This window comes from Hipposideros armiger, unplaced genomic scaffold, assembly GCF_001890085.2.
Source record: "Hipposideros armiger isolate ML-2016 unplaced genomic scaffold, ASM189008v1 scaffold_48, whole genome shotgun sequence".
Lineage (NCBI taxonomy): Eukaryota > Metazoa > Chordata > Mammalia > Chiroptera > Hipposideridae > Hipposideros > Hipposideros armiger.
In genome coordinates this window covers 1,496,802-1,507,927 of record NW_017731398.1, presented here as the reverse complement: position 1 = coordinate 1,507,927, position 11,126 = coordinate 1,496,802, and the positions used below count along the sequence as shown (strand labels likewise).

The window sequence follows — 11,126 nt, the reverse complement described above, 5'->3', positions numbered from 1 at the left end:
CTCATCCCAACCCACCCAGCCTCTGGACTTCCCAGCCTGTGGCTCTCAGCCAAATGCCACCTGAAAAGAGCATTTGGCTCCTGGGGCCAGGATCACTGGTGGCCACCCATCCTTGAGGGGAGGAGCAGGGGAGAAAAACAGGGTCTCCTGGCTTGGAGATGGAGAGCAGTGTGTCAACACAGCCCTGAGACGGGACTTGTGACAGGGATGACATCTGTCAGCCAACAGTGTTAGGCTCTCTGCTAAATACTTCACGTGTGTGAGCTCACTTATTCCTCCTAACAGTCCCATGAAGTGGTTACTATTATCCCCCTACTCCTCCCTCCCCCTGCCCCCCATTTTATAGAGGAAGATACTGAGGTTTCTTGGAACCAGGGTTCCCGCAAGGCTTTAATAAAACCCAATACTCATCTTTTAAAGACTCTTTTAAAAACAGAAGGATGCTTCTTTAATACAATGAAGCGTATTTATTTCCAGCTAAGAGCTTTCTAGATACGTAGTAGTGAATGCACTAGAACACTCCCCAGGGCTGGGACTCAACGGGCACAATTCTAAAGAGTTTTTCAGCCAAGAAGCACTTGACAGGAGCATAACTAATGGAATCAGAGATAAGACGTAGGACCAGCCCCCACTGCTGCTATTATCCAGCATTGACTAGATGTTCTGAGAAGGGCAATGAGACATGACTTAGAAATTAAGGATACAGATAATGAGACTGGAGATAAAATGTATTAATATCATTCACAGCAGGTAACATAACGTTATATCCAAGACACTTAAAATCAACTCCAAAGTTATTAAGGTGAAAGATTTCTCTAAAACGGTTAGATTCAAAGTTAAAAAAAAAGTGTAGTACTGTAGGTGATCCATGACCAGTTAGAAAATCCAATGACAAAAGTCACACTAAGTGCCAGGCCCAGGGTTGGCCATTATGTGGAAGCCAAGTTTCCCCAGGCCTCACCTGGGATCTTGGGAGAGTTATCACCCACATTTGGCTGGCTCTTCCCTCGTCCAGCCCCCTGCAGGCCTCCAGCCTCCAGCAAAGCTTCACCCACTTACTTCTGGGAGTGTCAGAGGGTGGGTTTGAGGTGAGGAAGCGTAATTACCCCATCACTGCCCCATCACTGAGCCCCAGGCCCTGACTCCTGGTGCTGTGAAACCTGAGGCCCTGGAGTCCTCAGGGTGCCAAGGTTCCTCTGGGCTCCAGGCACACACGGGAAAAGGCACACTGACAGGGTGGCAGCCGTGTGTCCATTTGCCCAAGACTCTACCAGTTTTAACATTGAAAGTCCTGAATCCTGGGAAACCCTCAGTCCCCGGCAAATCAGGCTGGTGGGTCACCGTATACATCCTTACAACCCTCCCACACACACATTCAAATGCACACACCTGATGTCTCACATTCTCTCCAGGCCCTGAAGCCACAATGTTTGTGCCCTGTGTCTTGCAGGGTTTACATCTGGGCAACGAGCCCTTCCACCTTCTGTCCACAGGCTTTCTCTTGGGGACTCAAGACTCACACCCACCTCTGAGCAGAACTAAAGAGAGAACAGAGCCCCCATTCTCCTTCCTCATGCAAAACATATGTCTCTCCCCACTCCTTCCACCATCCTGCCAAAGCTTAGGTGAGGCCTGGGGCTCACACTACACAGAAACGCCCCCATCTAAATCCCCACAAAGCCCCGTGGGGTTGGCATTATTATCCTCACTTTACTGGAGGGGAAGTGGAGGCTCAGAGAGGTTAAGTAACTTGTCCTAGGTCACACAGAATGCAGACAGCAGAACCAGGTTGCAAACTGTGCCCTGACACCAAAGCCCAACACGTCTCCGCTGTGCAACAGCTTCCATGAAAATCAGCTTTGACAATAATGAGTTACATACGGGAGACTGAGGGGCCAAACATCACTGGTGTGTTAGAAGCAGAAAGTGAAATATGATATACCCCAGAACAACTGAGGGCTGCTTCATTCCCAGGAATGTGGGGCAAAATACAGAGCAGGACCCTGGTTACCAAAAGTATGCGGGGCTTTTTATGTCAGCCGCAGCCATCATGAATCAGTCCTCTAAAAGCTCCTAATCCAAACTAACCCTCCTTTCCCCCAGCTCCTCGCCTGATTCATCCAGTCACTTCTGCTCGCCTGAATCACCCGCCCAGAGTTCTGGGTCCTGGGCTGCCCAGGTCCCCTGGGAAAACTGTCATTCTCTTCTCCGGGGACTGTGTCCTGTGTAAGTGTCCCCATGCCTACTTGCAGGGGGCAAAAGGATTTGAAGTGGGGAAGGTTCTGGCCTAAGTGGCAGTGCAACTGGAAAAAGTCAAGATAGCAGGCTGGGCCTCATCATAACGAGGGTCCCAAAGTCACTCCTTCATATACAGACTTTACTGAGTGTAGCATGTGTAGGCAGTAGTCTGGACACTGAGGCTACGATGACAGAAATAGCCCTTGGCGCTCACCTGGGGTGGGAGACAGGCATCATTCAACTTCACAAGAGTATAATTACAAGCTGATGAGTGCTGTGACGTCCAAGGAGCTCTGAGTGTGTATCACAGTAGGAAATGACTTAATCTTGGGCAGAGCGGAGTGAGTACCAGGAAGTTTGTCCTGAGCTGAAACATGAGTGGACAGCTGTTTTTCATGCCCAGCACCCATTCATCCTTCTTATAACTATACATGATTTTCCTCTGGGAAACCACAGTCACCCCTAGTATCAGCTCCAATTATTTGGGTGGAACGTTTAGCCTGTGCCACTCCCCTGGCCACAGAAATGGAGTTAGAGGTGGGCACATGAGCCAACGCAGAGTTAGTGAGTGTTGATGTCACTGGGTGAGCCCCTGGTCAAGCCACACCTGAAGTCAGAACTACACTTGCTTTTTCCACTTCAACACCAATAACTTCTGCTTTTGCTTAAGCCTCTTTGGGTCTAGTTTTTCGTCTCTTACTAAAACTGTCCTAGCTGGACTAGGAGGATGTGTCAGAATTAATGAGATAAGAAACAGAGGACAGAACATTCCAGGCAGAGGTAAGAGAAAGCACACAGGTCCTGAAGTGAGAAGGGAGAGCAGGGGGTGTTCAGAAACAGCCCCTTCTAAGCTGCTGGCCACTGCGCCAAAAGCTCTTTATAATAATTGTCTTGTGAGCCGTCCCAGCAGCACTCCGAGATAGGTGTGTTATCACTCCTAGTTTACCAAGGAGTAAACTAAAGCTCACACAAGGGAGGCAACTGGCTCAAGGTCACAGGCTAATGACACAAACCTGACTCTGAGGTCAAGGTCACAGGCTAATGACACAAACCTGACAGAGGCCTCCCTGACTCTGAAATCTGTGCCGTTGGTCTTCATCTTATACGTTCTGCTCCACATATGATCTGTTGGGACCTCAGTCCATCCCCTTCCATCCCACTGCTCTGACCACCTGGATTCTAGAGGGTTTGGCCAGTGGAGGCACTTTAGAGATTAGAAGGCACGGGGGAGGGAAAGGCCACCCTGACGGGCAGCGTCAGTGGCAGAGGCTGCAGCTGGGTTGGTGGCAGCAGTGCTGTGGGGTGAGCATAAGGGGCAGCCCCTCTAGCAGCTCGGCAGTGAGGCTTGTGGGTTCCTGGGGTATACACAGCAGCTCTCTGATCCCCAGATACCACAGGCACACATCAGAGGAATTGCGGGCTGGGTTCTAGACCTCCATGATAAAGCGAGGATGCACAGTGGGAAGATGGAAAGAACCAGTGTCATCACCGTCACGGGTGTAATGACAGAGCTGCTGAATTCGCCCCCTCAGGAACCACCCATGTCTGACTCCATGTTGTGCGGCATAATAAACCTGTTGTTTAAACTCTTTTTGGTTAGGTCTTCTGATATCTGCAGCCAAAAGTATTCTACCTTACATCCTAGGCCACCTGTCCTTTTTAGCTCTAACATTTTGTGATTCAACTTCCCTTTTCAAAGAAGAAAACAGAGGCTGGGCAAGAGGGGAATTGTCCAAGGTCCCTCCATGTCTGTGAGTGGCAGAGACCAGCCCTGCCCCCCCCCATCTGCCCGCTGCATTCTCTCTCATTAACCCCTTTGGCCCAGCCCTTTACACAGTGATGAAGGTCGTTGCTAAACTGTTCTGTTGCTAAGAAATGGTTCATTTTCCCACTCACCCACACTTCTCTGGGCACAAAAGAGTGCACGGTTGGATGAAGGGGACCTCAGACAAGTTCCCACCCTGTGGCCTGTCCCTGTGGAGCTGCCGCTGGGCCACACAGAATACAGAAGGCTGAGTGGGGGCAGGACTCTCCCAGCACATAATCAGCACGCTTGGCAGTGGTGGTGCTGCCAGCTTGTGGGCCACCCAACAGCTGTACTCCCAGTGGAGCCAGAAGACCGGAAGGAGCGAGTTCAAAAGGCCCTCTCGTCCCTCTGAAATGTGAAAGCGTGCCAGTGCCCACATGAAGGCAGCAGGGAGCTCGGTGACTCTGGCTTTTCTGGCCTTCCTTCGGGAGGAGAGCAGACTTGTGTAAATTCGGTGTTGTCCGGGATGCCAGCGCCAACTTCAGAGATTCTCCTTGTTGCTGGCCATCCAAGGGACAGAGCCTGGGATTTCTGCTGGAAGAAGTCCAATACCAGAGTTATGCAGGGACTCTCGGATAGGCGAGAAAGAAGGAGAAGGATCCCGTCCCCACTCAGAGGCTCGACCACAAGCAGAACCAGTCATGTCATTACAGTGAGCGATTTTCCTCCTCTGTTGTTATTTTTAACTCACAGGACTATTCAGGCATGCTAACAGCAGCTTTCTCTCCCCTCACAGCGTTTGCTCTGGGATCCTGGAAGACCAGGTCGGACTTCTGAGGCTCAGAGAGTCGCAGCAGGTGCCCACAGCCCAGGAGCCCACCTTCCCTCTTCCCTAAACAAGGCTGACAGTCACGGCTTCTTCCGTGGTAGAAGGCAAGGGCTTCGGCTAGAAGTCACAGAATCCATTCTGGCTACCTTAAGCCAAAAAGGAACTTTTGGGAAGGGATATCAGGATACTTTGGGCTACAAGTAGTGCAGTATCAACAGGTTACACAGTATCACACAGCAAGCCAGGTCTCTGTGGTCCCAGCCTTGAATATGGCTCAGTGATCCCCACTTCCTGGTACTCACACCCTGGTGCAGCCCCTCCAGCATTAAACAGGGCTGGCCTACGTAACCACTAGGAAACAGCAGAAATGACTGGATGACTTCAAGGCTAGACACAGAAGTCACTGTGGCTTCAACCTGGTTGACCTTGCATTGCTAGCTCTGGAGAAGCCAGATGCCATGTGGTGAAGATGCTCACACAGCTCTAGGGAGAGGCCTGTGCAGAGGGCAGCGGAGGCCTCCTGCCAACAGCCTTGTGACTGAGCCATCCTGGAAGTGGAGCCTCTAGCCCCCATCTGGCCTGTAAAGGGCCACAGCCCTGGCCGCCAGCTGGATGGCAACCTCATGAGAGAACCTGGGCCTAAACTACCAGCTTAGCCTCACTAAACTAGGCGTCGGACTGAGCTTTTGCACCCAGCCCTCATAAGCTCCAGAAAGTGGGCTTTATTATTTCCCCGTGCTACAGAAGAGGCACGGCCAGGAAGTGGCTGAGATGAGATACAACAAAGCCCTCTCTTCAAGGGTTGGGCTGGGAGATCCAGCCCAGCTCTGCTTACCTGTATGCCCTTCAGAAAACCCCTGACCTATGCCACTTGTCCTGGGTGCCTTGGCCCCCGGTTATTCCTCCAGTACAGGGCTCCGCTGGTACCTCAAACCACCAACAGTGGGGACAGAGGAAGATCCTGGCGCCCAGGTTCAGTAAACTCGTGTCTGCACATAACCCTGCCCCGTGCCCTCACCCCTGGCCTGACAGCCCACCCTCAGTCTTATCCACAAACCCAGATAGTTCTTGGGTTGCTCCTGAGGCCAGTATTTCCAGGAACAGCGATGCTTTGTTAGAAACAAGGCCACTCGGGCATGACGCAACCCCCGCAGGAGTAGGTTCCCTCCCCAAGGTGGCCCCTGGATGGTTACCTGTAACAGCAAGTCCCTCACAGCGCTGCTGCCAGCCACCCCATCTGGTGCCAGGCTTCCCCTGAGGACTTAGGCTTATGCAACTTCTTCTAGGATTTAATCTTCTTTTTCTTTTTGGTTCATTATCATGTCTGTGTCTGAATGGATTTTGCACAGCTCATATGTGAGTGGGCGAGATGTGGCTAAATAGCCAGGAGGAACAGTGGGTCAGGCCATCACCATTCCTTTAGGAACCAGGGGCTTTCAAATGGCTTTTTGGGAAGGCAATAATTTTGTCAAAGGAAACACGCAGGAAGCTCTGAAGTTTTTGGGAAGGTGGGGGTAGAAACTTCACCATAACATCAGCCCCTCACTCCCAGGGGTTTGAAACCTCTGAGGTGACCCTGGACCCTATAGAAAACACTGGGCATTTTCAGGGTGAACCCCTCAACGTGCACAACTGGCAGCATAACAGGCTGGTCTCCAACACCCCGGCATCCGTCAAGGCTTTAGCCCTGTATTGTTTGGATTAGGTGCAGCTGCTGTGACAGAAAACCCCAAATAACAGAGGCTTAAACAACACAGAAGGAAGTCATCAGAGATCCAGGCTGAGGGGACCACACTAAGCACAATTTGAATCGCTCAACGTCGCCGTGCCAGCACCATTCTAGAGACTTAATGCTGTGACAGTCAGCATGTGGCAGCCACCTCATGGAGTTTCAGGCTGGCTTCTCTCCACATGGAGAACATGAGGACTGAGGGACCTCCCAGAATGTGGGACTTCCCGTTTTACAACCAGGAGAGCCTCCGGTGAACCTGATGAGTTGGCCACCCCAGAAGGACAAGGACCCTCCCCTAAGGACACTTTTTGGAAGTCATACAGAATGTTTCTTTTGTCTCACCTTATACAGGTGCAGTCTTTTCCCTCAGTCGTGACCATTATTTTTCTGCTTGGCTGCAGTTAAAATTTCGCTCAGCGATGCAGCTTCCAGCTGTCCTGGATGTCTTCACCCATTAGCCCTAAATCCAGACAGAAGTCTTGTATGGACTGCATGAGACACAGCCTCCTTAACCCCACACTGCCATCCGGGACAGCGCTGGGCTTCTTTACTGAAAAGCTTCCAAGGCAAGGAAGTCTCAAGACCTTGGGGAAGTCAAAAGAGGGCAACAACCTTCCCTTCTTTTTCCCTTCCCTTCCTCCCTCATCAGACACGAGGTACTCAAGACACCACAGACATAAACAAAATGGACACAGTTCCTGAGTCCGAGAGCTTACAGACTAGCCTATGGGACAATTATACAATCCTGTATAACAGGTATGACAAGGGTCAAGACCGGCAATCAGGATGCTTAGGGGAGGCCTACGGCAGACACCCAATCCAGAGTTGGGTATTCACGGGGCTTCCTGGAGAAGACAGAGGAGGATGGACCAAGTGACAAAAGGGAGTGTTCAAGTATACAGAGCAGCCTAGAAAGGAGCCACGGGGCAGGAGAGCATGTGACTCCTTCAAGGGACCGGAAGCAGCCCAGAGGGGGTGGAACTAGGATGGGGAGAGGCAGTGCTGGGAAGGGACTAAAGATTGAATAAGGGGGGTCATCAGGGCTTAGATCACGCTGTCTTCCTGAGCCATGATGAATAGCTGACACTTTGCCTGAAAGCACCAACTGGGCCAGATGCCTCTTAACCAACCATTGCCCTCCCACAGCTCAGCCGCTGTCCAGGTCTTGTCCCCGGTCAATCCCATCATGCACTAGTGTGCACTGGCTAACAGAGGCTGGGAATGCAGCCGGGCCACAGGAAGGTATCCTGCCTGGTCCTGCCAGAGCTGAAGATGAGCCAGCCCTGCCCACTGCTGCCTTATGGGTGATGGGCCACTCTGTGAAAGGATGCCCCACCCCATGCCACATGTCCACTGTTGGGCACTGCAGCCCCCTCCCCACCTTCTAGAACTGGGCCCTGCTTTCCTACCTCCTCTTGTCAAGAATCATCCTGACAGCTGGTTCTAGCAGAACCTCGGGTGGAGGACTTGGGAGCTCCCGGTCAGGAGAGCATAACTGGCGGACATCCACTCCTGGGGGAGGATGCATGTAAAACTCTGACTCGGGTCACATGATGTTTCCTGTGTTGGTCACCACTTGCTCGCTGGTGGATGACAGCAAGCGGTGTGGTTAGGGACTGCCTGAGGGGTTGCAAAGCTGTAGTGGTTTGACACAGTTCTTTATTTTTTCATAATTCAGTTTAAACCTGGTTCCAAGCCACTATCCCACTGAGCTGGCAAGAGATTCAATCTCACGCATATCACTGAGCTGCCCTCCTCCAATGCCAGTTTTGTCAAGGCCTCAGGGTCTCAGGCAGTACTGAGGCCTCGGGCTGGTGGCCCCTTTAGTCACACCAGAGACTTCGGGACTATTCACCGTCCCAGCCTTGTGCCCCCTCTGGTTTGGGGGGCCTGGCTGATGTGGAGAGTCCCTTGAGGTACGGGGGTTGCGGGAGTGGGGTGTGAGCTCTGTGCCTAGGGTGCACCCCTACCTGAGTATATCTGGCAGCCATTCCCTCCAAGGCCTTGTCACTGGACACTGCCTAGAAGCAGGGCACGGGACCGCCCCCCACTCTTCCCTACCCTAATTCCACTCTACCCCTTCCCCTTGCGGGGTAAAAATTTCTCCTGCTCCCTCATTGCTGCTCCCAAAGACCCACTCTTTCTTCCTACTTCCAGCACACAGCACAGAGTCTATACTGAAGGGGCTCCCAGCTAGGAGAGGGACTCCTACAGTGGGATGGGAGAGCCTGCCAGGAAAATTTTGTTTTCAGGTCCTACCTACCTTCAGAGGCTCTGACCTCCTCTGGCCTCTTGAGGGCTCTGCTCCCTGCAGCTAGGGATCCAGGCTGAGGTGGGTCATCCACAGTCCTGCGGCACTGGGACCTGTTTCCACCGCGCCTGGGGAACTGCTCGCAGGCAGCAGCCAGTGCCTCCACCCCACCTGGTGGAGGAAGGGAAATTGCAGCCTGAAGCTGTCGGTATGTTTGCAACAGCTTCCCTGTTGGGAAGAATCACTACTTGGCTACTTTATTGATACAAGACAATCCTCAGTTTTATCTTCTTCCCAATGCTCCATGAGCAGACCTCTTTGATTCCTACTCCAGAGCTGTCCCAGGTATCCATTTTTGTGTAATAAACTGTTCCAAGCCTAGTCACATCAAATAACCACTCTCTAATGTATGGGGAACCGTAGGGCTGGCTTGTCTCTGTTACATGTTTGAGGCCTCAGCAGGGAACACTAGAATGGCTGGGGCTGAAACCACCAGCATTTTGGCCAGAATGACTTGAAGGCTGGGCACAACTGGGACTGTTGACTCAGTGCCTACCTGTTACCCCTCCACTGGTTTAGGCTTCTTTACAACATGGCAGCCTCGGGGTACAGAGACTGCTTACAATGTGGATCAGGGTGCCAAGAGTGGGTATCCCAGTGAACAAGACCAAAGCCGCATGGCCTTTTAGAACCCGGTACTGTGGACTGAATGCATGTGTCTCCCCAACATTCATAGGTCAAAGTCCTAATCCCTAATGAGATGGTACTGCTCTCTCCCTGCCATGTAAAGGTGGCCATCTGCAAACAAGGAAGAGTGCCTCCACCAGACCCTGAAGCTGACAGCACCTTGATCTTGGACTTCCCAGCCTCCAAAACTGTGAGAAATAAATGTTCTTCAAGCCACCTAGTCCATGGTACTGTGTTACAACAGCCCAAACTGACTGAGAAGTTGCATAGTATCATTTCCACCAGACTTGACTGATCACAGTGGTCACAAGCCTGCCCAGGTGTAAGCAGGGGGGACACAGACTGGCATCTCGATGGGAGGAGTGTTACAGAATTTGCAGCCATCATTTAAAACCACCATGATCCCAGCTTTATGGAAAGAGCCAACTCAGTAGAAGGTCGCTGTGCAGGAAGACACAAATGCAATGAAAAGCAAGGACTGAGAAGCAGAGAGTCCTGGAGCCACGAGGTACCTGGGATCTGTCGCCTGCAGCTGTTCCCCTGCCCTTCCTGGTGACACACAGGAGCCCATTCGTTCCTCTCGTTCTAAGCTATTTGATTGAAGCTTTTCAGTAGGAAGGCCATCTGAAAACCAGCCACCAGGCTATCTCACCCTTGAATTCTGTTCTGACCGAGATGACCCTGGTCCCAGCCTCAGCGTTTGGCCACAAGCTGGCTCAGAGCAGCTGACATGGCAATAAGGGCCTGTCCCAAGCTCCAATAAAGATTAGATATTTGCCCCCAAGGCACTGTGGAAGAAAAGATCCTTTGAAAGGGGGGTGCTTTGGTACAGATTTTCTCCTCTAATTGAATCATTGGCTTTGAGAAAAACAGTTTGGTTAGAATATAAGCAAGTGTTATCTCTAGAAGTAGAAAAGAATCTTATTGAGGAAGTCAATTTCAGGAGAGAAAAGCAATCTTTAGTTTATAAAGTGAGTTTCTCATCCCATCCTTAAATGACTATTCCTTTTTCTTGGAAAGAAAACCTGACAAGTTTTGCTTGGGGAAAAACGTGTCCTTGGTCAACTGGAGCTGAGTGACAGAAGCAACCCATGCCGTGACTTCTCCAGCCTCACCGAGCTCGCTTCCCTGGGTGTAGGCACACGCGGTCACTGCACGCTGGTGTTTACTGACATCTAGGAGAGTTTGTAGCATTCCGTGTGCCAGACCTGTCAGTTACTCCCTGTCTTACTTGTAGACGAGAACTAAGGAGTCCCATCTTCAAGAGCTATGGAAGGTGTCTGTACAGAGAGGTCAGATAGCAACATAACCTGTATGAGGATTTGAAATCTGTTCCGAACAGTCCTTGTGGGATAATCTCTCCCTTGTTCTTTTTTGGTCTGAACATAATTTGCAATGCTTGGCGAGTGGGATGGGGCTGGTTGAGGAGTGGGAAGTGATCTTCTTGTTCTATCGTGCTGTTCGCCATGAGGAGGGAACACGGATCGGATTGGTTAGAGTCCACATTAACAGGTGCGCACAGATCAGACTCTTCCAAATCCTGCTTCCATGAGCCTGAGGTGTGGAGCCCACAGGACCCTCCATTCATATATATATATGTATATATATATATATATATGTGTGTGTGTGTGTGTGTGTGTGT

General features: G+C 51.3%; 1 protein-coding gene across 7 annotated transcripts in view; it reads right to left on the bottom strand.

The window, feature by feature from the left end:
- Positions 1 to 298: 298 nt before the first annotated feature.
- The window catches only part of SLC28A1 (solute carrier family 28 member 1), a 61,449-nt gene continuing 50,621 nt past the window's right edge, over positions 299 to 11,126 (bottom strand). For 2 of the 7 annotated variants that reach the window (XR_002123737.1, XR_002123741.1), the window contains exons 19-22: positions 8,810 to 8,968; positions 7,956 to 8,129; positions 6,889 to 7,006; positions 302 to 4,579 (exon numbers count right to left, since the gene is read on the bottom strand). The gene's annotated coding sequence lies outside the window, so the exon portion shown is untranslated. Of the gene's footprint in view, positions 4,580 to 6,888; positions 7,007 to 7,955; positions 8,130 to 8,809; positions 8,969 to 11,126 lie in introns of all 7 variants that reach the window. The other 5 variants (XR_002123743.1, XR_002123742.1, XR_002123738.1 and 2 more) reach the window with 5 other exon arrangements.